At 41.6% G+C, this 26,026-nt stretch overlaps 1 long non-coding RNA gene across 1 annotated transcript; it reads right to left on the reverse strand.

Annotated features, from left to right (window-relative positions):
* Positions 1–5,314: 5,314 nt before the first annotated feature.
* On the reverse strand, positions 5,315–19,643 carry LOC128139852 (uncharacterized). The gene is made up of 4 exons (XR_008234529.1): positions 19,429–19,643; positions 11,772–11,887; positions 10,299–10,389; positions 5,315–7,739 (listed from the first exon to the last, which is right to left on the reverse strand). It is a non-coding gene; the product is annotated as an uncharacterized LOC128139852 (long non-coding RNA).
* Positions 19,644–26,026: the final 6,383 nt, after the last annotated feature.

Raw genomic sequence — 26,026 nt, forward strand, 5'->3', positions numbered from 1 at the left:
ACAGCTGGAAAGCAATATCCACCACTATTAGGAGCTTTCATCTTCGCTCACACCTTTGTAACAGTTTACTCCCACAAAAAGCATAGGCAAGTGCTAATTTATTCCCTCCCCAATTTCCCACACAAATTTCTTGGTTTGGGTCTCTGCCAGGCCTTCAGGGTCACAATCTGACCTCAATAACATAACTTAGGATTGTTCCAAGCCTTCAGTGGAACTCCTGAAGATTTACTTTGATGGATATGGGGCCAGGATCTGGCATGCTGAAAATATGCATTTACATTCTACCAAAGTGTCTAAAATAGTTGCCCAGAGAGGCTGAAATTCAATTTGAGACCTTGTATTCACTTGGCAGAGCACATAATTAAATATTTTGTGCCACAAAATTAACCGGAGAGTCTCAGGGGTATTGGTAAGAGGAGGTTTAGGATCAGCCATGAGAGCTAAACTAAGACCCATTTCCCAGGCAAGTTATTCAGTTAATATCGGAAAAAATAATTGCATTTATATATGGATTCATATTAATTTTTGTTAGTATTTAACCTTACTATCTGGTTACCTTGGAGGAAGAGGTTGTTGTCTGTGTGGATTCATATGAATAACCCCAATACCAAGTTCTGCTCTTGAACTAAAGCTACTGCTTACAGCTAAGAACTGTTTGTGATTGAATTAACCTTTTAGGAAAAATCAGCAGGTAAAACCCAAATACAATTACAAGAGGCCAGACCTCGTAACAAGTGGTCAAAAGCTCCAGAGTGAAATTTTTGCCTTTTTAAAGTCTTCAGAGGCCCTATCCAGCAAGGAGTTAAATGTTTCTGAAAAGCAAACCAAATACCTAAGGTGTTTGACGTCAATACACTTTAGTTTAAATTCCAGACATTGGTGTTTAAAAACATGGGTTTGAGTAAAACCTCTAGGACACGGCCCAGTAATAGTTCTGAGTTATAAAATCTCGTAATAACACTTGGTGTTTCAAATGTCATCTTCTATCAAACGCTCTCAAAACATTTAAGCAAGCCTTCAAGTTTCTTTCACCTTGAGACAGTAATTTCCCGCTGGAGAGGAGCACGTATACAAAAGAATAACGCTTTTTTCCTACACCTGAGACAAACAGAACTCTCTCCTCCTCGGAGTACACAGGACGATCTGGTTTCAATGTTGGTAAGGACTACGCTCCTCAAGGAGAAAAGACAGAATGCACCAACGCATACCTGCTTTTCGTTTTGAGATGTTCATTTGAGTTTGTGGCGCGGAACCGCCTAGTGACAATGCTGTTGCCAGCTGGCAGGCGAGACACGCGTTCGTCACCTAGTCTGCTAAAAGTTTGCGTGCTACAACACACCGCCACTTCTGCCTGTGTTTGGAAACACCAGTTTTCCCTTCCGCTGCTTTTCTTCCACATCAAAAGCTCCGGTAGCAGCATCCCCTGGCCCTGACGCAGCATGCAGTACCGCAAGGGTACAAGCACCCAGGGAAAGGGACCGGTTTACAAACCGAGTGCTGTGGAGAGGTGACTGTCCCCTGGCACCCGCCTTGCCACCTTCGGATGCGACCGTTCCGGTGGCGGCGGCGGTGATGGAGCGGGCGGCACGTGTCCCCGCCAGGCTGACGGAGCCGTCGCCCTCGCGAGAACGCCGTGGGCCCTTACCCCACGCGCCGTGGCGGGGTTCGGCCGGCCTGAGCATCCGTGCCAAGGCGGGAAACGGGGACACGTGTACCCGAGAAGAGGAGCTCCAGGCTGAAGCCCTTCTTTCTGTCCACGCAGGAGGACCGCTTTGGAAGCGTGCCTTTGAACGGGAAGAACCACCTCACTTTGAAGCGCGGGTATTGCTACCAAAAAAAAGAAAAAAAAAAAAAAAAAAGGCCCAAAACTCAGCACCTCGGTTCCATCGCGGGTGCCGACATTTCGATTATTTTAATTTTTTTTTATTTATTTATATTTTTTTTTAAATTTCCAGAGGAGGAGCGGGCTCCCGAGGCGCCACAGCTCCACCTGGTGGGCCGCGCCGGCGCCGCCGCCTCCTGCCCGCCCGCGGAGCAGCGCGAGGCAGCGCGGGGGCCGCCCGGCGAGCTCCCGAGGCTGCCCGGCCGCCCCTAAGGCGCCGAGAGGGGCCGCGTTGCAGCGTTCTACGCCGCTGTGGAAAAAGCTGCGGTTGTGGGTTGTTTCACCGTTACCCGTGGCGGCCTGGGATGCTGCAACCGGGGGTCGCTTCGGGATCATAACCGGTGCTAATTAATACTTCATTACAAGACACGCCACCCGCACTGCCCACAGATGTGCTAGCATTTACTCCTCAAGCAGCGGTGGAGACTTGCGGCACAGGCATGATTTCACGCGCGAGTCCGAACCAGCCCAAAAGAAAACCTACGTTCTGTCCCGCTGTGTCATCTCACAACCAACCAACACCATGTTATTAAGTCAAAATCGCAGGGAGAATAAAGAGAAAGTTGGTCATTTTGGTCAACACATGTAACAATCATGTGGAAGAGGCAAGAAACAAAAGCTAATAGAGCACATTATTTTTATCCATAGTCTCAGGTTTGGGGAGGTTTTGCTTTTTTTTTTTTTTTTTAAATCAGACGTTGCCAAATAGTTTTGACCTTGAATCACACATACATTAAAATGGCTCACAACCTTTTGAGGAACAGCCCCCAGGCTCTAAACTGTTCCATCGCTAAAGCAGCCTCCTTGTTGCTAGCTGCCAAACAATAGCCATTGTTCCTGTAGGATCTAGCCAAAAATAATATGATGTGCAACTGCCTTCCCACTGTTGTCTTTGCAAAAGTACTTATAAGTTCCAGAGATGACTTTATGCATGGTGTACAGCACAAATAAACCCAAAAGGAGCAGAATGACTTAAAAAGCATGTAGAAACATTGGAAGTGGGTGGAGTAGGAATAAAAGCAGTAGGGGATGGAAAAGAAAAAAACATTATAAGGCAGAGTTTATATTAAAAGATAGTGAAGTGTTTAAGTTAAGCAGCTGTTTTTATGTTGTTGTGTAAGTGAGAACAAAACACAAATATCTGAGTACTCTGTCCGTGTGCTCCTATTACTAAAACTTGCATATTATTCTTGAGCAGGGTTGTTGTATGACTGCACCTTAAATGGTGCTTTTATGCAGCTCTGATTTTAGAAAGAAAATGATTTGCAAGAGGGAAAAAGGTACAGAAGGCTGAAGTAGTTTTCTCTTTTAGCTTCCCCCCCCCCCCTTCTTCAGCTTTTACTTCAACTTTGCCAGTGTTGTTTCTCAAGACACAAACATCAGTTTGAATGACTATTTGTGAGGGAACATACAATGGCTACCCCCCTGGTTGGGGAAAAAAGTTATTTGAAGATGAAATATCCGGAAATCATAGGGATGACAGACACACAGCTAAATATACATAGCCTGTGGCTTACAGGTGGTGTGTCCTGAATTCAAAACTGCAGAAAAGCAGGGGGGTGGGGGGTGGGGGGGGGTGGGGGGAGTGGGGAGTTATTAATAACTGAATTTCCTACATGTAGTTCAAAAAATACCAGTGAAGGGTCAGCTTAGCTTTTCTCCTATCAATAGTCCAGGCCATGGCAGAGGCATCTTGGTCAGTGGAACTTCATGTTGTTGTTGTCTTTGCTGTACACTTCCTGATATAAAATAAAGATAATCCATCTTCCATCAGTAATACATTTATCTTATCAACAAAGAAAGCCCTGAAAGAAAGGACAAATCTGCACACATACGGTATATTGTGTGAAAGTTTGACTTTCAAGTTTTCCTTCACGTTTCTACTTCTAGTCATCAGCCTACTCAGTCATCCTAAGTCTCAGTTCTAGACTGACAGAAATTTACAGCTGAACTTTGACTTAAGTCCTGAACCATAGGTGTAGAAGAAACAAAGCAGGCCAAGAAAAGTCACCTCAACTATTAAAAGCTAATTTTTAAAAAACCACTTTTTTTAAAGTCCAGTTTGAATTTCTGGCAAGTATTGAAGCTGATATTTCCATGTAATGCTGTCCAATTACAACATATTTACTAACCACAGCATATTTATTGCTAACAAAATGTTGCAAATGCCTGCTATAATGGGCCTCTGTTTAGCCATTACTGGCTATTTGATAAATGATCTGCAGTGTTAGAAGGTCACAGAAGAACAGTAGAGAAACACTGGGGGAAAAAAAAGAAAGACAAAAACCCCCAAACCCCAAGTGGCCAGCAAGACCAGACTGTGGGAGAGACTCAGTTATGCTCTCTTTAAATATGACCATCCCTTATAAGGGAGAAAAACATTACCAATGTCAAGCACAGCCTGTAGGCAATGCCTGTGCCATTCAGATGCATCCCCCAAGCTTTGTCCCTGGTGGTGTGTGTATATACACTCATCGTAAAAGTATGTTCCATGGAACGTACAGCTGCAGCGCCTTCCTCCTCGGGGGAGCCGGCATCTATATGTCTAGGGAAACAAGCACGTGGGTCCAGGTCCGACCACTCGGGTCCACACAGTGCAAGCTGCTTCCAGAGCTGAAGGAAAGGAAATGACCTGGGGGAAACGGTGCGGGATGTCGTTCCATGAGCGCACTGTTGTCATCAGCTGGAAAAAAACCCCAAACAGTCACAATGGAAATGAGGTTGATCTGGTCATTACTCTGACAGAAAAAATGCGTTTCCTTTTAGCGGTGGTGGTGCCTTTTAGGAGTTTCTGGTTTGTTTTGCTTAATTACGGGGGTTTGGAGTTTCCTAATTATCAGAGCACTCACAAAGCACTCCTACATTCTCTGTCTGTGCATGCGAGTGCCGTCTCCTATTCCCCGAAGAGAGAGACATTTTTAACAAATTGATAAGATGGCATTTTCCCATACAGTTGCTATCAGGCAATTGGAGCACTGCGTGGCATGTTAGAAATGAAAAAATGTGCTTACGCTCTTTCTAACTTGGACGAGCCCTCCCCAGTTCCTCCTCCCTCCTCGTCTCAGGGTCAGAGCCAGGCTACAGCACTTGCATTGCTGCACCAAATGCCAGAAGCCATCTCGTGCCCCGGGTTTTGTTGGTTTGCACACCTGCCTTAACTGATGGGGGGTTTCAACAAAGCAGAAAAAACAGTAGCTGAAGGAATGAAAAATAAGCCCTTGTACCAAAAATCAGCAACAAGCTCGCAAAACCTGTGCGCTCTATCTTATTTGTATATTGCCTCGTACGCTTTGAGGAGCAGTCGGTAAAGCATGATTTCCCTCAGATAGACTGAAAATATCTGAGACCTGGGCTTGCAATGTGAAGCACACTCACGCTGGGGTTCATATGGGAGGGTTTTTCTGTAGGAAAGAAGCAAGGGGCAAAGGGGAATTCTCCGCTGGCTAACACACCATCCCATGAAACCCCTAAAACTCCCAACGGGTTAAAAAGAAGATTTAGGTTTGGGCAAGCAGTACAGTCATAGAATAATTTCATAATTAATGGAGGGGCTCCTCCGTTTAACTCCACTTGCGGTGAGCTTTCGGTTCTCCGTGGTGTCGGGAGCGGCCAGGACTTTCCAAGGGGCAGCAGGCAGCAGGCCACATCTGTCAACAACGTGCTGCTAGATGCGGGCAGCATGGGCCAGCTCAAGGACCTCTCTTCCTGCCATTGTTATCCCTGCAGCCCTGGAATTTCATCCAAATGGATTTGACCCCTTGCTAAACAGCCCGTGCATACTTCCCTGATTAGGGTATTCCTGTGCGTGGAGAGGATGGAGGCGGGGGTGGAGGTGGAAGGAGAGCAGCTTGCTCCATCCCTGCCAAAGCGACACGAGCGTGCTGCTGAGCACCGGACTCCCGGCTGGGCTGGGCACGTGGCTTTGAGGGACAGCAGCTCTCCTGCCTGATGGGGAGAGGATCTGTGCACCTCGGGTGTGCTCCACCAGCAGCGACTGCTAACGGGGAGAGAAAATAACGCAAAGGATGCAGCTCTTCACCCAGCTTGCATTTGCTTGTGAAACGCGAAAGAAATTTAGTAGGTGCCATTTATGGCCCCTGCTTTAGGAAAAGTCTGTTATTATTTCAACTTTTCAAGTCTGAAATGCATTGTACTTTCCTACAGTGCAGCTGTCAGTGTGCTGTAATGCCTCGCCATGCTTGCGTACAGTTTTTATTTCTGCACATTACATTGATTTTGCACGGCATTCCCCTATGCAAGCACTGGCCTTGGTTTCTGCCTGGGAGAAACCCTCTCTTTGCAGGAGAGCCGATTCTTTTTTGTCTTTTTTTTTAATATTTTCTATCCATAGGATGATTTTCATAACAGTTCATTGCCACTAAGCCTCTGACATCTCAGATGATGCTCCAGTTCCACACCACAAGAATATATCTGGGTGGTCTTTGCCTTGCAATTTGATGGGTATAGCTACCCCAAGGTTGACTGCTGTTTTTATCTTTTTCTGATCCTCACAATCCTAAAAAGCTTCATCTTGTTCTCAAATCTTCCCATCTGTTTTTCCCCTCATATTTGTACCACAGTGTGCCCTGCTAAAATTCCCTTTACCTTACTAGACCTCAAAATGTATGACAACATTTCATATAACACAGAATAATCACCAATTAGTAGCACAATCTGCTTCCAGCTGCCCTACTTTGTTCTTCTCCATTCTATTCCCCCAGCCTTCCTACAAAAGAAACTTCACAATTTCTTCCATGACAAGGCTGCTGATGTCCAAGGACAGGTCACTGCCAGCACTTCAACCTCTATCACCCAATCTATCCCTCTGCCCATTCATGAAAGCATTTCTAAAATCCAAACATTGAAGAAAGCACTTAAATTTGAATCCAAGTTTTGCCTTTGTAACTGGTTCTCAATTTCTATTCCAGGGCATCCCCGTGTCCCTTGGAGGGGTTGGAAACATTAGGACCCCCTCTCTTTTCTCCTGTCATTCAAAATTTCCATGCCTGTCTTAAACAGATTGAGTTAACAGGAAACCTTCCTACCTCTTTTTTTCCTCTCCTTTCCTCCTCCTCCATCCCAGACTTGACTCCCTAGCAGATGCCAGTCACCCACCCTCTACAAAGAGCCATATTCCCTCTCAGAGTTTCCCTCCTCCTTCCCCTCAGGATCTCCCAGAAGAACTGTTCCTCTTCGTTCTTCTGTTCCAAACTTCTGCCCCGAGGCAGATATGGAAACATTAAAACATGTATAAAACATTATTAACCCTAGACAATGAAGAGTTATTCAGGAAAAGGTCCATAGTTTGCTATATATTAATAGAGTTTTTGGTATCCCAGGGCCATGGCTTCCTTGTAGCTTTAAGGAAGAGTGAATGTCAGAGGATAATAATCAGAAATCCTGTTTCAGCAGATTGACCTTCTTCCTAAGAGGATATTAAACAATCTTTCGTTTGAACAGATCTCCAGGTACTTTGGGTAGCAACTTCAGCTGGGTGTCAGCGTAGTTCTATCTGAAATTAGTGGGATCATGTCAGTTTATGTCTGGAGTTGCTGACCTGGCATAACGTAACTGTATTGTGGCTCTTTCATCTAAGAAAATCTAAATATCCCCAAATTATTAATTAAGCCTAAAAATAGGATAAATACTTTAATACCACATTTACAAGCAGGGAAACTGAGTCTCAAGAAGACAAGACCCAGGTAATCCATGATATCCACTGCTTCTGGATAGGTGCACATGAAAAGTGCACCTAGACTGGATTTTCAGTACAGTTCAGCACAACAGAAGTCAGGGGAAATGGTTGCCTGACAGTACTTCTGATGGCCAGGTCATAGGGCTCTAAACCTGGATTACCCTGAAATAGAAAAGCACATAAACCAAAAGCTACTTTTAAAACACATGAAGCCAGAATGCTCCAGACTTATCAGAAGAGGATCTGGGTCTTCTGGCTCCTTCCACAAGACCCTCATTTCATTCCCTTTGTCTTTGCTGAGCTTTAGATCAATGCATGCAAAAAACGTTTCCACTGGGCTTTAACTTTGGCCATCCACTCAACTATGCACTCCTGTACAGTCACATGCTATTATTATGGTTTTAATCAGTAAAGGTTACACAGCTATACCTATTGTTTCAGTAAAGTTTTGGCCACAAAGTTCACATGGTCATACTGAGCCGAAAACTGAGGTTATCAAGTAATCAAGCCAAGTACATTTGTTGTAATTACAGCTCCTTATTTGTTTTATTCACACACACTCACCTTCCTCTCCTGCCCTCCCTTCTCGCAAGCCCTACTGCCAGCTTACCAGCTTGGAGCAGTATTGTTGCTTTGTTTTGAGCAGTGACCCTGCATCATGTAGACAGCTGAATTAAGTCCTATCGCTGTACCGATCTAAACTGACATTTTGACAGGGGCAACATGGGTGTGCCTTGGCAACAACGTGGCAGTAAATGATGTTACAGCAAAGAGACACCATTTGAATAGGCAAAGCACATTGTTTGTAGCTCTGCTGCATTGATTTCAACCTCAGGCCAGGCTGCTTTTAGCCAGTGGATTCAAATACCATAATTGATTGAGTTCTTCCTGTGCCAAAACAATAATGAGACATAAAAAGGGATTTGGACGTTCTTCCCCTTTCACTCTCATCTAGACTCTAAAGAAACAAACAGCTTCATCACATATGCACACAATCAGGTATTTTGAAATGAAGGTGCACGCAGAAGACAAATTGTGGAATTAATTCTGTTCTTAGTTGCACTGGCAATAGTCCCGTGTAAATTACATCAAAATTTTGGCCCCTGCAATTTGACAGAACTTTCACCTTCTACTGGTAAAAAAGGTTATGTCTGATAATCTACATAAAGTGATTATTACCTGATACATCACTCCATATGGCTGTTTTCTTATTTACATTTCACCCATCTTGGACTGCGTCATTGAGCGAGCCCATTTTACTTTAATATTCAGCCTGTCATTTTTTGGTTCTTAGGAATTAGCATGAGGTAGTTATGTTTGGGTCCCTGCAATGAATGCTGATATTCAAAATTTGCAATAGGTTAGCTTAAAATGGCTTATTAATTGATTTAATTCAATACTTGGAAACTCTGATATAGATAGTCTTACCTATTCAAGCCTTGCTTGGTTCAGTTTAATTACGCCTCTAAGAGATTCAGCTCACTGATAAGCGTAGTTTGCCACCCTGCTCTGCTTTTCACTGTCTTTAAATGCCATGTTGAAAAACCATGACATTAAGAGTACTTCAGCTGGGGTTCTTTTTGTTCGTATTCTGTCCAGCAATCCACTAAGTCCTACGCTTTTCTCAGAAGCAAAATGAAGACTAGAATCTCTTTCTGCCTTTTGTGCTTTATTTATGAGTAATCAGATGTTCTCATAATTAAGCGACACTGGAACAGTGGAGCCTAAACCACGCTGCCACCATGATTCACAGCAAAAAAAGCAGGGGTTTGCAACACAGCTATTGTACTCCATAAAAACAGTCTGGTACACAGCCCACAATCAGCTCTCATGCTTGCATGGTCAAGGATGTGTAAGCCCACGTTTGAGCTTAGTTCAGTGGCAGGCTAAGACTTACGCACGTGGTTAGGTATTCAGGTGACACAGGGCTGCTGTTAAAGCCCTTGAGCATCTCTGGAAGGGAATCAAACCAGGTGACCCAAAGGTGCTACGCAGAGAGTGCTGGTGTCCTCCTGGAACAATAGCCTCTTCCCAGAGACCAGCTTTTGTTCTTTAACTTCTCCCACTAGTTTATCCCTCAACAGCTTCTCCATATAGAGGAGCCTTAAAAGTAGGTCTTCTTGAGCTCTTTAGCTTGAGAGAAAAGGATGCCAGCTCTCCTCAAATCCAGCAGTGACCCCTCCATCAAAACCTGTTTAACATGAGGTTTATTCATGGGCCACACAGGTCGATTGTTAGCAAAACACTCCATGCCTGTAGCAGAGTGGTTACCTTCTTTTTCATAAATGCAACCACAGAAAAATCACATTCAGTTTAATTAAACGGTAAGATCAATTCTTTTCTCAAGAATTAAAGGGGTTTCAAATATAGTGGCAAAACCAGACTTTCCTAGATCTTAGAACAAATGAAACCAAGTCCTTGGAGACAACTATTTTCAGAATCCCCCCCAAAAATTAAGGAAAAAGATGTAGGCAATTCTCTGATAAGACATCAGAGGTCAGATCCAATAGAGCAAACAGACAATTCTTGTTCTTGCTCAAAAAATAAGGAGAGCAGTCTGTTTGGGATTCCTCAAAAAATTTGTGCAAGAACTAATTTACTTTGGAAACAGAATGGTAATTAGTATCCCTCTTCTCAAGCATCTGTTTTGCTTTCCCAGGTAATGTATTTTTAAGCACAGTATTGATTAGCTTAATGCAAGTTTCTCCTGTGACTACTCACCCATAACAATGAAGATTTTTCCTCCTCAAATGCAAATAAGTAGCAATATCATTTTAGAGCAGTAGGTATCAAACCATATGGTGACTTGTACCTGAAATTTAACAGTTCAGAAATTAAAAGAAAAAAATATTATTTTTCTTAATAAAACCAAATTTAAATATTCCTTTTATTATACCTACTTTTTTAATTCCCTCCCCGACTTTCATACTAATAAGGCTGTAGGTATCTAAACTGGGCAGCTCATGGAGACACAAAGTACATTCAGAACCGAGTTACAGTAGTAAATATCAACCATATTTCATTTGACTCTGTGTGAGGCAAACACCTACTTTGCCTGTCCCAAGCAACCTTTTGTGCTTCTTTTAGAGCACAGAACAGTTTGCATTTTGTTAAAACTGGTGCCACTAACGGAAAGAAATGAGTGCTACTCACTGAACACGATTTCTAATACAATTTGCCTGTCACTGTATCAAATTCATATCACAATGAAAAGTAAGTGGCATAGATTAGTTTTGCACTGGAGACTTTTCACTAGCTGTTTCATTCCTGTGCTCTGAAAATGCTTGTAATTAAATCTGACAGACACCAGAAATTACTTAACATTAGGCTCGCACAACACAGAGCTCCTGAGAAAGGCCAGAACAGCAGATACTCCCATTTCAGGCTTCTTTTTCTTCCCAATAAACAGTGACAAGCGTACGTTATTGCACGAGTACTGTTTATTTAATGAATCCAGACTCTGGTTCAGTCTGTCCTCACATGAGGCATCCAGCCATTGCAAGGCTGTGTAGCACAGAGGAAGGTGATACAGGAGGTAGGATGCTATTGCTGTGCCAGCTAGTTAGCGCTAGGATACTCTACAGCTGAAATACAGGCGATAAAAGATCACGGCCACTTTCCGCCCCTTCTGGCAATGACCCTTATGAGACTAGGTCCTGTTCGTTTTCTGTTTAGCTGGCTTGCTGTTAACACACTTAGCAAGCAGAAGAAAGAGTCAACAAAGCCTTCGTTGATATTTTGGAAAGGTCTTTTGCTCAGTTGGTTTTGTTCCCCCTTCCTCCCCCCCAAGAATAGCACTCTCTTTCTGCCTCTGCCATTCAGTTTCTCCATCTCTTTCTTTAATGCCAACCACAGAGTAAGAAAGGAGTGTAACGGAGAGATATTTGGAAGTTCCTACAAACTAAATCCTTTTGCTAAATCTGTCTCAGCGTCCCCAATTTCTATGAGCACATGGCGAGACCAACATGAGGACTAAGAGTCATCTAGAAAGCACATTACTTCACAGACTTTGAGTCAGCTTTTCAATTCTTTTCTTTCTCTTTGTGTGAAAGAGTTCAGTGAACCTAAAAGACCATTTCTTATTAGAAATTTTAAGTTCTTAAAAAAAAATGCAGAAGTGTAGGGACAGAAATCAGGACTCTGTGTAATGGATACAAAAATATTTTAACACTGGAGCTGGTGACACAGACTTACTTTTATTCCACAGCTTGCCTTTGCTTTCTTCCCTTACGATCTCCTGTATGTCGTACATATTCATGGTACTCTTCCAGTGGTGAGGTTGCAGTGGCAGTACAGACAGCAGCCCTCGCCTGCAACAGAAAGTAAGCTTTTATTTATGCCGTGAATATCCTATGCCACTTAAAGACATCAAGTTCTTTGGTTGTGTGGGGGTTTGGGTTTTTTGTTTTTTTTTTTTGAGGGATATGTGTTTTAGAAAACATTCTTGCTTGCTCAAAATGCTAAGCAACTTCACAGTGTCTCACAGGGAGGAAATACAACTAATCGTCATCTTTTAAAAAGTGACAACTGCCACATGAGTAGCAATAGTGCCTCATGCAGTATAATTGCTGATATTTCAAAGGTGACTGTGTAAGTATGGATGTCTATAATGCACGCTGCTGTCTGTGTGCTATTTGAAAGTTGCTGTGGTTTTGTGTGATTTTTTTTTTTTTTAAGCTTTTATCTCCTCTGTAAAAGCAACAGTTCGACTGTGAAGCAGAGCTTGGCATGCGATTTAGCATACCAGTGACAAAACTGTGGTCTCTTACAGGGATATCAGAGAAGACCAAAGAAAACATGGAGATAAATTCTAAGAATTATAAAAAAACCTAATTCTAAAATCCTGTGGCTCTTTGTGAAAACATAGCTATGCAAGAGAGAACCAGACAATGAATTTCTACCAAATCATTTTTTACTGAAATTTCCTCAAGCAATGTATCTAGATTATCCACTGTTATCTCAAACAGGTTCATAGGATCACGGGTTAACCCAGGTTGGAAGGAACCTAAGGAGATCATCCAGCCTAGCCTCCTACCAAAGCAGAGGCAGCTATGAACATGGGGGTTTTAAAAAAAAAAAAAACAACCTCCCAATTCTTCCTGTTTATATCTTAAACACCACTTACAACTAGAAAGCAGCCTCGTTCTCATCAAGCTTTTGAAAACAATTACATCTTAATTTTTTTTTCCTTTTTTAAATACAAGGGTATTTATTTAAAGATGACAGAACATGAAGCTTTCCCATCATCCAGTACCCAGTGAAGAAAGCAGAGAAAGAAAAACCTCTCTTGGTAAATAGATACATTAGCACATACAAGAGGGGACACATGGTGACAATACAAATGCCGACATCTGACTTATACCAGTTAACTCCAGGGAAAACAGGTAAAAACTGCTAGTACCTTCAACAGAGTTATGGTTTTACCATATGGAATTACAATGATATAAGCCCAGACTAAGTGAGCTCTAAATCAATCTTTTAAATCTAGTTGAAAGAGGTGTTGGGGAGAGGTGGTGTTGACCAGTAATTATAGTTTAACTCAGACAGTATTATGAACAAGAAGCAGCAGCAGAACTCAGAAAAAACATTTCTCCCCCAACCCAAACCTCCCTTAAACCAAAACCTTCACTTGCAGGTCTGACTTTGTTTGACATGCTGTTGTTCACATGTAGCAAACTTGACTTTAAGCCCAGCAGAGATGAAGAGTTCCCAGGAAAGAAAGTGGCTCAACAACAGACTAATAAAAAGCTAAGAAAGTCCACATCATGTGCTGAGCTCTGAACCAAATGTCTACTAAGGGAGTGAGCTAATGCACGACACGATGAAGTAGGAAGTTGCTAATGACAGACAAGATCCCAATTAAATTGTTACTGGAGATTCTCAGGTGCCTATCAGATGAAAATATATTGCAGCAAAGCAAAATATAAGAAAACATCAGAAAAAAAGACTATTCTTATGATCTATTGGATGTGGAACAGTCTCCCTAGCGAAGAGCATTTGTCTCAACTCGAGTCACTTGTCCAAAGCTTTGTTAAATCAATTGTAAATACACCTCCTAAAAACCCCAGAATTGCATTGGCAGGTGGAAAGACATGGTGATCCAGAGGGTCTTTTCTATCTCGAAGTACCATGACCTCAACTGGACATGCCCAAAAACTTTTAGAGAGGAATGTGTGTTAATGCTTACATGAGGACATGGGCCCCTGGGGAGATGAATGCATAATTGCTCCAGCAAAGAAACATCATCTAACTAGTCAGGAATGGAAAGCTGTTGTACACAGAGCCAGTATTAGTCCAGCTGGGCAATTTCTTCTCTCTCTTTTTTTTTTTTAATTACCATCAGCAGTCTCCCAATGTAATCCAGGTGATTGATTTCAACTAAGTTTTCTATCCCAGTTAGCAATGAACCGCCCAGATTTCAAATATTTTTAAAGTTCAGATTAACAGTTTAATTCAGCAGTATTTTATAATAAATTTTTTAAAATTTGTATCATTATCAGATAAGCAAAAGTTTGTTTTGGGAAGAAATTGCAGCATGTTTCAGATATTCTCTTCACTGAGCACACCTGCCCTCCAAAAATCAATGACTGTAGTAGTAATTAGGGCTGATTGAACTCCTATTGTTGACACTACTTAAATCAAAAAGAAAATTTCAAGCAGCACTATAAATATTTATGTGCTGTCTGCTGGAAAGTTTTTAGCTGCAAAAAATTATTTTGGAAAAAAAATTTCAATTTTTTCTTAGTTTTCAAATAATAAAGCCTTTTTTTTTAAAATATAAAATTGTAACCAAAGGTTTTCAGCAACATTATATGTAAGTTTTTTGTTTACAGCTTTCTATTCAACAGGCACATAAAAATGTCATAAGAGATTAAAAAAAACAACAACAAACTTCAAACCACATCCATTAAACATTTCCTGAGAGGGAAAAGGAGTTACTGACATTTTTATTGTTTTATTTTTAATAAGAAGAAAGCACAACTGCTGCTTTGTTTCAATAGCAAGTTCTGAGGACTTGTCAGAACAAACATTACTAAGTACTAAAATGGTGATAGTTGACTGCAATTAGATTCTGCATTCCTACCTGAAGAGCTTATTGTATAATCAATGTAAACCTATGTGGTTAAACCAAATCAAAGGAGTAACATAAAAATCAGCATGGGAGCACATAACCATGTCAGACCATAGGCATACTACATCACTGGCTTTTAGTATCTGAGGCAAAGACCTGGGAATAATATCAAGAATGGAGTTATTGAGAAAGGTGAGGAAACCTCCCTGGCCTCAGCTTGACATAGAGCAGCAACAGGATGCCCCCTAAGTCTGAAATCAGGGGAAGATTTTGTAGTTTTAAGGTCTTTCCCACCCCAAAACCTGCCCACCACCATCAAGGTATCATTCAGCCCTAAAACTTGCTGAGACTGAGAGGACTAGAAAAGCACATACCTGGGGACATAAGCCTCTGGCTCTTGGTATTAGTTTTGTCAGTGCTGAAGATAAATATCTGAAGAGAACAGAATTTAGAGTCTGGGATTTTTCTGTGTTAAAATGATAAGGGAAAAAACTCCTGCTTGGTGCTCCACAGTGATACGACTTTTTTTTAGTCACTAATAACATTCAAATTGCCTTAAAAGCCATGATAGGGAAAGACTACATTTGAAAGAAAGATCAGGGTATGAACTTCTACCCAATCTCTGAGGGAGGTGGAGATTTTTTATCATCATCATCATCATTACTTTGTTATTGTCCTGAGATTAGCCTTAACAACAAGAGCTATTTTTGAAACCGAAACATGAGTGAAAAATGCTTGGGTGGTGAGCCAAGGTTTCCTAGGGCACTGTTCCTTAGCCGGGTTTTTAAATATTCTGGAAAACACTTAAAAAAAAAAAATTGTTTTTTTAATTTTTTTTTTTTAAGCAATATACACTGTTAGCTGCTCCAGCACCAGGAGCTGCACACCTTTGGCACCCCGCAGGGGAAACACAGCCCTGCCAGAGGCACCTTGTTTCTGTGCCTCGGGACGCTCCTTGCCCTCCAGGTGAGTGAAAGGGCTGCGGTCAGACACTTACCCAGCCATGCTCTTTTAGGGTCACTAACTACTCTAGCAGTGCCTCTAATTCCAGACTTGCAACCCAAGCAGGAGTGCAACAGGTGGAATAAATTGCTCCTTTCCTCTCTTTTCCCTAAGAGACCCTTGACAACTCTATGATCTGGAGCTTATGCTTTACATTGGCCAGCCTGTACCCACTAAAAGCATGATTTATTTTTTTTTCCTAAAGTCACCACAGGTCTACATGCTGCAGAGACTTCATGTGTACACTCATATATGTAAGTATTCTAAAAATCACCATACACGTGCATATGCTCCCTACAGACTGGGTTTCCGTACAAGCAATACTTTTCTAAAATGTAGCTAGACTGTTTCTTAAAAATATCAAACTGAATAGACTGCACAAGATATCAGCAAGGAACTTACGTATGTACCCCACCTATAACTCACTGAAAACAACATGCATGCAGCTGAATATGCATTTACCCATCTTGCTAAATTGGAAACTGTAAGATTTGCAAAGAACTGCTACAAAATAAATCAGGAACTTATTGTTCCATTTTCTCAATTGGGAATGCATAGTTAAAAGTTTGGACTGACAGTTTAATGAACATTAAGATGAAGGAAAAGTTTTGCTGTGCCTTTATGAAAATCCTCATGGATTAAAAAAAAAAAAAATTGACATTTTTTCTGAGATAGTTAAAGAAATAAGAGTTTTTCCTGTCAGCAAAATGTGATTTTTATAGAGGGTCATTCCCCTGTAGAGGAGATAGTAGGCACCTGTTCCCAAAAATGTAACAGCTTTAATTGTGTCCTCAATTAAGATAATTGACTGAGTGCATATTGGATTAAAAAGGTTGTTCTATAGGGATCCTGCCAAACCTACAAATGTCTTAATGTCAGTATTACCATTCAAGAACTGCAGGATGGTTTGGCAATGAATTCCTGAAAAGGGATTATTTATTTTCTTCCTCTCAAAACCAAATTCTTGAAAAAAATAAAATAAAAAGGCACACCAAAAAACCCCTGGCATCTGCCCAACTGTATGGTGGAAATAAATTATGAATTTGCACTTTGCAACGTGCAAATTCAGCCTGTGTTTTGGAAGCAGGGGTATTATGTGTTGCCCTTTGTGTGTTGCTGGGCTCCTCTGCACCTGTTTCATACTATACATATTTGGAATTTTTCTGTATTCTTTATCATTTCAAAGACAGGAACATAAACATCTCCGCTTTTCCTGAGATGACTGTCTGTGTGTGTATATATGCATCACTGAAAATTCCTAGACCCGAATGCTGTTTTCTCTTGCCAGACACCCCTGTGGGTCTTCCTGAACAGCAAGCACTTTTTCAATAGCAACTTGGAGATACTGAGGGAGAATAGAAGGTCATTTTCTAAGACAGGATGCCAAGAGGACAGGAATTGAATGGTGCTGGCTGGCCACAAGACGCCATGCAAATCAAGAATGCAGTGTGGTCCCCAGGGAAATAGTTCATGAGCCTGGAGTATACGATAAACCTGCAACCAAAGCCTTCTTAGGCAACTGCGATAACAATGTGTCACATTCCAGAGGAGTGAAAAACAAAGGTTGCAAAAGTCCTTGCAAAGCAGCGCTCCCTTAGACATCTGCGCTTTCAAGGAAAAGGAAAAATTTGGCAAGTTTTGTCACTTCTGGCTATTTTCTGAAAACAAACCAGAACTGTTTAGGGTTAGTCCATCTCAAAACCTCTAAGTAAGCGACAGCAGAAAGTAGTTGTACAAATCTTTAACAGGTTAAAAAGTTAAATATGCGTATGCACCCGCAACATAATGAAAATAAAGTAAATGCCACAATAAGAAGGTGGTAAATGGATATTTCTATAGTATATTTGTAATATACTATATTTTACATATATATTTACTAAATATGCAATATTACCTACCTGTCTAAATGCTGTGTTAGCCACCAGCTAGGAAGATTAAACCCATATCTTTAAATTGGCTTTCTTACCCTTTTCATTTAAGCATTGTACTACTTTCATAGATAAGTAGTCACTTCATTGCTGCTCATAAATTGAGCATAAACAGTCCAAGATACTTACTCCTTCTGTTTGCCATTGTTCAGTGACTAGTCTGTGCAAACAAACAGATCATGAAATAATTGCAGCGAGTAATTGTTATTCACTATTAATTATTGACGTTGGCTGACTGGCCAAGTCCCATTGGCTGAGGGAAAAGCGGGGCGGGGGGGCAGAATGGGAGACCAAACAAAACACCTTTGCTAAGGTGACAGACAAAATTCTGCCATGCATGTATGAAGTATGTGATGCAGCACGAGATTTCACAGGAGAAGCATAACTCACAGTGTCCTTCTGCGAACCGAGGAAGGAAAGATCAAGAGCGCCCCAGAATTCAGAAAGCAACTACATTGCACTTTTGTGAATCAGATCAAGCTTACTACCTCACCCTGCTTTCAACCTTGAGGTTTGCTGCTTCTCTTTCAGATCTGAAGCATCCAAGAGCTCATTTGCTGCTTTGTTCCAGATATTCCTGCCAATAGCAGTAGAAACAACACAGATCTTTGTGGTGTTGCTTTGTAAAAATTCTTTGATATCATCAAAGATCTCTTCTCCCTAGCAGAGTATCATGGTGCGCCTCACAACACGCCACTTCAGCAGCGGGATAAAGGCCTTTGTGCCAAGGCCTAAAGCCAGAGATGATTAGCTGAATTGTAATAAACAACAAACAACCAAAAAAAAAGCAGAGTATAAGAGCAGAAAAAATAGTTTGGAAGACAGCATGAAAATTATTCCATTCCAGGTAGGAAAGCTGTATACCAAAAAAGAAAGTGCTGGGAAGACTGCCAAGGCAACAGCTGAGCTATCTGTATCAAGGCTATGTCTTTCACAGGGACCCGCAAGAATTAGTAGAGCTGGTAAGTCAGGCTAAGGTAGGCACTGCCTCCTTATTTCTCAAAGGTACCCAGAATTTATGCATGGGTGAGTACGAAACACACATCCACAGCGGAAAACAGCTACAAAGAGAGCCTCTAGAAAAGGATCTGCTGTGCAAGGATGCAACACCATGTGACCAGAAAACCATCAAGGTTCAAATACAGGTAGGTGTCCTCTACAATAACTTCCATTTCTGGCACTGCTTCTTAGGGCATCTTTTTGGCTGGCTGTCAGTATTGCTGTTTATGTAGTGCTCTATGCCTAACTCCACTTACATGACAATCTCTCACAGACCTCAGAAGGCACTGTTTAGACCACCATATTTTAAAAATTAAATAAAGATTAACAAGTTACTAGTCATTCTCATCTTGCAAGGACTGAAAATTATCCTCAAGCACTCCAGCAGCTTCAAATTAAGAATACAGAAAGTGTCAACCTGATCAGAGAAAGTGCTAAAAAGCTATTTAACAAGTGCAATTTGCCTGCATAAATGCCTCCTGAAGAAAAACCCAAAGATTGCCATTAATTTTACTTTCTGTTTTCAGAAGTGCACTTGAGACAATCAGCCCTTTGCTTTACTGGTAATCCACATACTGACAAAGCCTTCCCCTTCTCCTCTGCCCCCCATCTGTGCTTCTGAAGAAACACAGAGTCATAGAAATAAAGAAAAGTTGTAATGCCAGTCATTCACTTCCATGCACTGTTCCTTCCCTTCCTCCCCAATAACGTCTGTTCACAGTAGTGTGCCCACTCTGGATAGACAGAAAAAGCTGTCCATCCAATGGACAGTTGAGAGCACTACATGGTTTGGGAAGTCAGGACATTTTGTTGTTTCCATTACTAGAGAAAATGCAGTCCTTGTGAGTACCTGAGCTGTGCAAGAATCACAGGTCTCCTTTCCTCCACCCCATGCCCACTCCACAACTCCAGGGCAGTCAGCTAGTTTTCCACCAAAGTTCAAATCTCCAGGTGATTCTTTCTCTCAGTCCCACACATACCACAGATGAGTATGAATCCTGGGTTGGGATTTGCAGCCTGAATTTACGCCACCGTTCAGAGTTGTTCACGTTTAATTTTCCAGTTCAGACTCACCTGCAGAGATTAATACATTTGGGAAAACAAGAGTAGCACATTAGAACAGTGATACAAAGCCTGCAAACAAAAAATAGATCAATTTTCTAGGCAGATACCATTTATAGCTGAACATATGTATTCATCACAAATCTATTATAGACCTGTCTCTTGGTTTCTACTTCCTCATACTCAAAAACCTCCTACACAATTATTTCCTATATGATACTTTCCTGCCTACCCACCCCAGCCACTGCCCTTCCTGGTAGTGCGCCAGTTTTTTTATTGTTCAAAGGTGAAAAACAAAATCTATCCCAGGAACTCACTCTGGCAAAGCTAAACCTAAAGCAATTAATTTAAGAAGCGTGAAACAGCCCAGTACTGGGGCCTCCAAGCAGGGCCAGCAGCCCTGATACGGCACAGAAAGCCACATGCATCGTTCTTCTTTCACTTGCTTTGCAGTGATAGAGCTGACAGTCCTGCAAGTACAGAATTCAAGAAAGTTAAAAATATGCACTTACACTTAGGATTAACTTCCAGGCAAATCATAATGAGGTTGCCACAAGGATGCTGTAGGGTTTGAGAATAAAAAGGGGGGTGAGCCATTCAATCATGAACAGCAGCAATGCTTCCCTCCCACATAGCCTCAACACACAGCTAAAGATTTTCTCCATTTATACAATTTGTGAAACAATTTGACTAGGCATCTAGATTGCCCAGGGGCAACCTACAGTTTCTGTAAAGCCACCTACAAAATGAAACTGAATAATGAAGCTCTGATTATTTGTACCAACTGGAGACCTGCTCCCGCAAGGATCATTAGAACTCTAAAAATTTCACTGTTGAAATTTCACGCTTCCCTTTTCCGATTACAAGATCAACGCCCTGGTGCTTTGTTTTATTACAATCTTTTTCTAAGAAAATAAGTGGCCACTACATGGAAGTGAATTAGCCTTCATTCAAAACATGTTTTGCAAAAGGTTTGATTTCATTCAGTGCCAATCAGCAGACAGACAGTGATCTTATTTATGAGGGCTGGATCTATTGTCTAGGTTTAATTAGCTGATTATTAGACTTCCCATTTCTGTTATTGCAGATTCTTAATTCTTTTCCTAACACGATGTGCTTTAAAAAATGTTTTCCAAAGAAAGCAGAAGACATTTCTATTTGTCCTAATTGTTCAGGAAATTAAAACACACCAAATTTTTTTTCAGCTAATTAGCTTTGAAATACCTTGTTTCTCACTGCCAGAACTGACCTGTAACATCTTTCTCGCTCTCTCTCTAAATCATCAACTGCTCATTTGCTTCCTTTCACTGTCCTACATCACTCAGCAACTTTCTCCACAGGACATATCCTCTCACCAGTTGCTCATTTGCCCATAAGAAAGCATATCCTGATGGACGCATTGAGTTTTTTTTTCTCTCCAGATATTGACATAGCATACTACTGTTGATGGCAGAAGTCACTTCTGGAGGAAGAGAAGGTGCTGCTTCATGTAGGCAAAAGGGAGTAGGGGTGTGCAACATGCCACCACACTGCAGGCACAGGTAGGTAGGATGCTGAACAACTACTACTTCATTTTCACTGGATTCTTTAAAAATTGTGTTTGGGGGGAGGGTGAAAAGTTTTAGGACTTTGTCATCACTGCTTTAGCCAGTAATTAGTGTCATCAAACACTTTCTGGAAGTCATCTGGGTCTTTAGATATTTTTGACACTGTCTCTCCTGGCATACTCCTTGAGAAGCTGGTGGCTCATGGCTTAGACAAGTGTACTCTTTGCTGGGTAAAAAACTGGCTGGATGGACGAGCCCAAAGAGCAGTGGTGAATGGAGTTAAATCCAGTTGGTGGCGGGTCACCAGTGGTGTTCCCCAGGGCTCAGTATTGGGGCCAGTTCTGTTTAATACCTTTATCAATGATCTGGATGAGCGGATCGAGTGCACCCTCAGCAAGTTAGCAGATGACACCAAGTTGGGAGGCAGGGTTGGTCTGCTCGAGGGTAGGAAGGCTCTACAGAGGGATCTGGACAGGCTGGATCGATGGGCTGAGGCCAGTCATATGAAGTTCAACAAGGCCAAGTGCCGGGTCCTGCACTTCAGTCACGGCAACCCCATGCAGCGCTACAGGCTTGGGGAAGAGTGGGTGGAAAGCTGCCTGGTGGAAAAGGACCTGGGGGTGCTGGTCAACAGCCGGCTGAATATGAGCCAGCAGTGTGCCCAGGTGGCCAAGAAGGCCAATGGCATCCTGGCCTGTATCAGAAATAGTGTGGCCAGCAGGAGCAGGGAGGTGATCGTCCCCCTGTACTGGGCACTGGTGAGGCTGCACCTCGAGTCCTGTGTTCAGTTTTGGGCCCCTCACTACAGGAAAGACATGGAGGTGCTGGAGCGGGTCCAGAGAAGGGCAACCAAGTTGGTGAAGGGTCTAGAGAGCAAGTCTTATGAGGAGCGGCTGGGGGAACTGGGGCTATTCAGTCTAGAAAAGAGGAGGCTGAGGGGAGACCTTATCGCTCTCTACAACTACCTGAAAGGGGGTTGTAGTGAGGTGGGTGCTGGTCTCTTCTGTCAGGTGGCTGGAGATAGGACGAGAGGAAATGGCCTCAAGTTGAGGCAAGGGAGGTTTAGATTAGATATTAGGAAAAATTTCTTTACTGAGAGGGTTGTCAAACATTGGAATGGGCTGCCCAGGGAAGTGGTTGAGTCACCATCCCTGGAGGTATTAAAAAAGCGAGTAGACAAGGTACTTCACGACATGGTTTAGTGGGCATGGATGATGGTTGGACTCAATGACCTTAAAGGTCTTTTCCAACCTAAATGATTCTATGATTCTACGAATCTATTCTCTATATTTCTGTCAGCACCATATAGGACCCATCAATTAAGTCTTCCACATGCTGACCTTTAACACACCAATTTTTCACCTTAATTTCATATATGGAAAACATCCATAGGAAGCCAGGCCCTACACATCTTACCTTGCAAGCCTCTCTGTTTTCTGAAGTGCTTGAGATTGCGCCTGTCCATATGCAATTTGTTCATGTAGCCATTGCACATGGTATGTTTAATCCTTCATCAGTGCCTGAACTGCTGTCACAAGAGCAAGGATTTAAAACTAAATTGACCCCTTCTTTTGACATTGGATCAATGCACCCATGAAGTGTGCAGCAACAAAGAATTATGGGTGAAATACATTTACTAATGTATGGTTTGCTTTTACTGCAGCTTCAGTGAAACATGGAGTGCTTACTTACAAAAGTCAGTGGCATGAAACATCTATCTGAAGTTTTTCTGTGAAAATAAATCAGAGCATGTTTAAAATAACAGTAATTCTCCTGAAGGGGTTACCAATACTATTCAGTACTGAGACAGGGAACACCCTAACCATAAATCAAGATGCCACAGAAAATAGCAATAGGACTTCTTCATATTCTCCTTTCCTACCCCTTCAGCCCTTCTCTCATGATACCACTGCCCTGGGAAAACGATAAATGTTTACAGGAAGAAAATTGCTCTACTGCCAAACCCGTTCAATACACGTCACCTCTCAGAACATACTAATATCTTGTTGTGGTGGCATGTGCAATATGAACAGTCATCTGCAAAGGATGAAATCATCAATATATTTCAAGATACATCCTGGATCATTGAAAAGTTCTGAAATGGCATGGGTGTCTGGTTTTTTTGTTGTTTTGGGGTTTTTTTAAGTGTCTTTTAGCTTAGGAAAAATGTACCAGAGATTTTAGGATACGCGTCTCATAAAAAGTAAATTTAAAACATTGTATATTCACTAACGAAAGCTGTGGTAGTGCTCGTCTAGCTAAGGAATATTGTTAACTTAAGCTATTATCCTAGAATTGCTGTTTTCTAAAATAACTCCAGGTATCAAGAGTAAAAGAGGAGACTACACCAATACACCTTTTCCCCTTTATCCACTCTAGCTGCAATACAAAGTCCTCATGGCAGAAAAGCAAATGAACAATATCTTATAAAGTAGACAACCTTGCAAAAATCTTGCACATCTTCAGCTTGAATTTCCCTACTGCTCCCCTAACAGATTGCCTTTCCTGGAGCACCAAGGAACCAAAGAGAAGAGATTTTACTATTGTATGTCCATAGGATTCCCCTTGCACCTAAAAACCAAGAACCACATTCTCTATACTGATATCCTTTTGTCTGGTGTAAGTCAGTTATCACATTTCTCTTACACAGCTAAAAGGAGTCATAAATGCATTCAGTCAGACAGCTACTGCATGTCCCTAGAGCACCTGGAAAAAGATTCCCATGGGTAGGGAGCAAACAATAATTTTGCTTGCCCCTAGTATAATAGTGTTTTTTCTTTTAATTCATATTTTTCATAGATTTTATTTTAAAAAGTTATTTTTAGGCTGCTTAATTTCTGTCTCAAGCCACATGAAGGAAAAGTTCTCTTCTCCATAGCCCATTTAAGGAATCCAGTCAATAAGATGCAGCCAAAAGCAAATCTTGGAGAAGAGGAATATTTGACCGTGCTTATGTATAACATTGTATTTGTAGTATCAACTGTCCCAGGCAGTTGAAGACAAATAATTTTGGATATTTTGAGCTCTGTCAGAACTGGGGGAAGAGGGGAGAATGACGCAGGGACATGCAAAAGCAGCCATAATTTCCTATCAGAACATAAATCAAACCATTAAAAAAAGTGTCATCTTAATTAAAAAATGGGAAGTCAGAGAGAAACCTCCAGCAGAAATTAAAAGCTATTTGAAAGAAAATTATCCTCACTGAAAAAGGGGCATATAGTCAGCATAGGTGCCACCAAATATACAGCAAGAATATGACCTGGCAGACTACTGAAATTTAGAAATCCTTAAAAACCTGTTAAGAGCAACTGAATAGGATTGTGCATGTTGCAGGACTGGTACACACCACGAATTACTCCTTCACTCCAGCTTGTGTTATCCTAGTAAGTATACATATGTATGAGACAGGGCATACCAAGAAGATTTTTGCTTTGTATCAGAACACCTCAGCTGACTGCAGTAATGAAAAAAAACACATCCCATTTTTTTACTTAATCCCATACTCACTGTAAAGACTGAGTTACAGGAGGCCAGAGGAACCAGAAGGGAGCAGGGACCACTGCAGGTAGGTAACAGCCTTTCAGAAGAGCACTGCTGCAAAAACCACGTCAAGAACCTGTGAATGAGAAGGCAATAGAGTAGCACCTATTAGTGAATTGGAAGTATTGAGAAGCAAGCTAGCCTTAAAGATGTTCACACTTAAAGCTTAGGTCAGTCTTCTAGGACACACTATCACTCCCTGTGCTGTTTATACAAAAGCAGAAACTATGCAGGCGCTGGGGAGATTTCACAGAATGTTCACTGCCATAGAAAGGAGCACCCAAAACCAACAACAAGTTCACTTTTTGCAGGGCTCTTTTTCACTACAGACAAACAATAAATGTCATGACCCCATCCCCCCAAATTGTGCATGCTCTTATGTTCTTGAGCTCTCAGCCTTTATTTTCATATAACCATACAAGCCAAGCAATTCAACCATGCCCCTATTAAATTACATTTGTGAAACAGAGCCTGGAAAGGGAAATTTCCTGACAATTATAGAAGAGAAGCTGGAAAGATCAATTGATATAACCTGGTCACGACCCATCTATTATTCAGAGGAAGTAATTGGGCAGATAGCATTACAATCACTAATACTTTCACACAGGTGCAGCACCACCTGCTTCTGCCCTTTTTGGCATGGGGCTATTAGATGTTCAGTCCTAATTTAGGTATAGGGTGAAATTAGTAGGTTGAACCTTTATGAACCAAGGGAGACCAGTGTCAAATACTTGGAGTACGATCAGCAGAAGACAAGACTGAAGAAGCCTAATATTAGGCTGTACCTCGCAGACATTTGATTTAAGATTTGTAATAGCCACTTTATAAAACAGCAAATATACTCTTTAAAGCCTCAAATGCACATTTTTACAGTCAGATAGGGTTCATTGTTTAGCTAACACTGAGATTTCACTAAAGGTGATTGTCCCCTTTTCTCACGTGGACATCCAAAGTCAGAGGCAACAATCTTTTGATCAGCCATAGCTGCATATTTTCATACTGAGTGCAGTGCTGATGGGTACTGGCTTTTCAGAGGGGTATGATGGACTGTTTGGTTTCAGAAGATGGCTATCAGTACTCACTCCTCCTGCACTTCCAGAACTCAGTCTGACCTTTAGGTACGGACTTGTTTTGCAATAGGTCAGGTCAGACTATTTAGACTTTTGTTTGTTTGTTTTGTTTTTAAATAAAGACATTATTTTTTCAAAACTTATAGCTCTACAAGTTTCAGGTTCAAAATTGGAACTGTTTGACCTTATTCAATGAATTTTCTACCTCTTCTAATTTAGTATTTTGATG

The sequence above is a fragment of the Harpia harpyja genome, chromosome 1 (assembly GCF_026419915.1).
Source record: "Harpia harpyja isolate bHarHar1 chromosome 1, bHarHar1 primary haplotype, whole genome shotgun sequence".
Classification (NCBI taxonomy): domain Eukaryota; kingdom Metazoa; phylum Chordata; class Aves; order Accipitriformes; family Accipitridae; genus Harpia; species Harpia harpyja.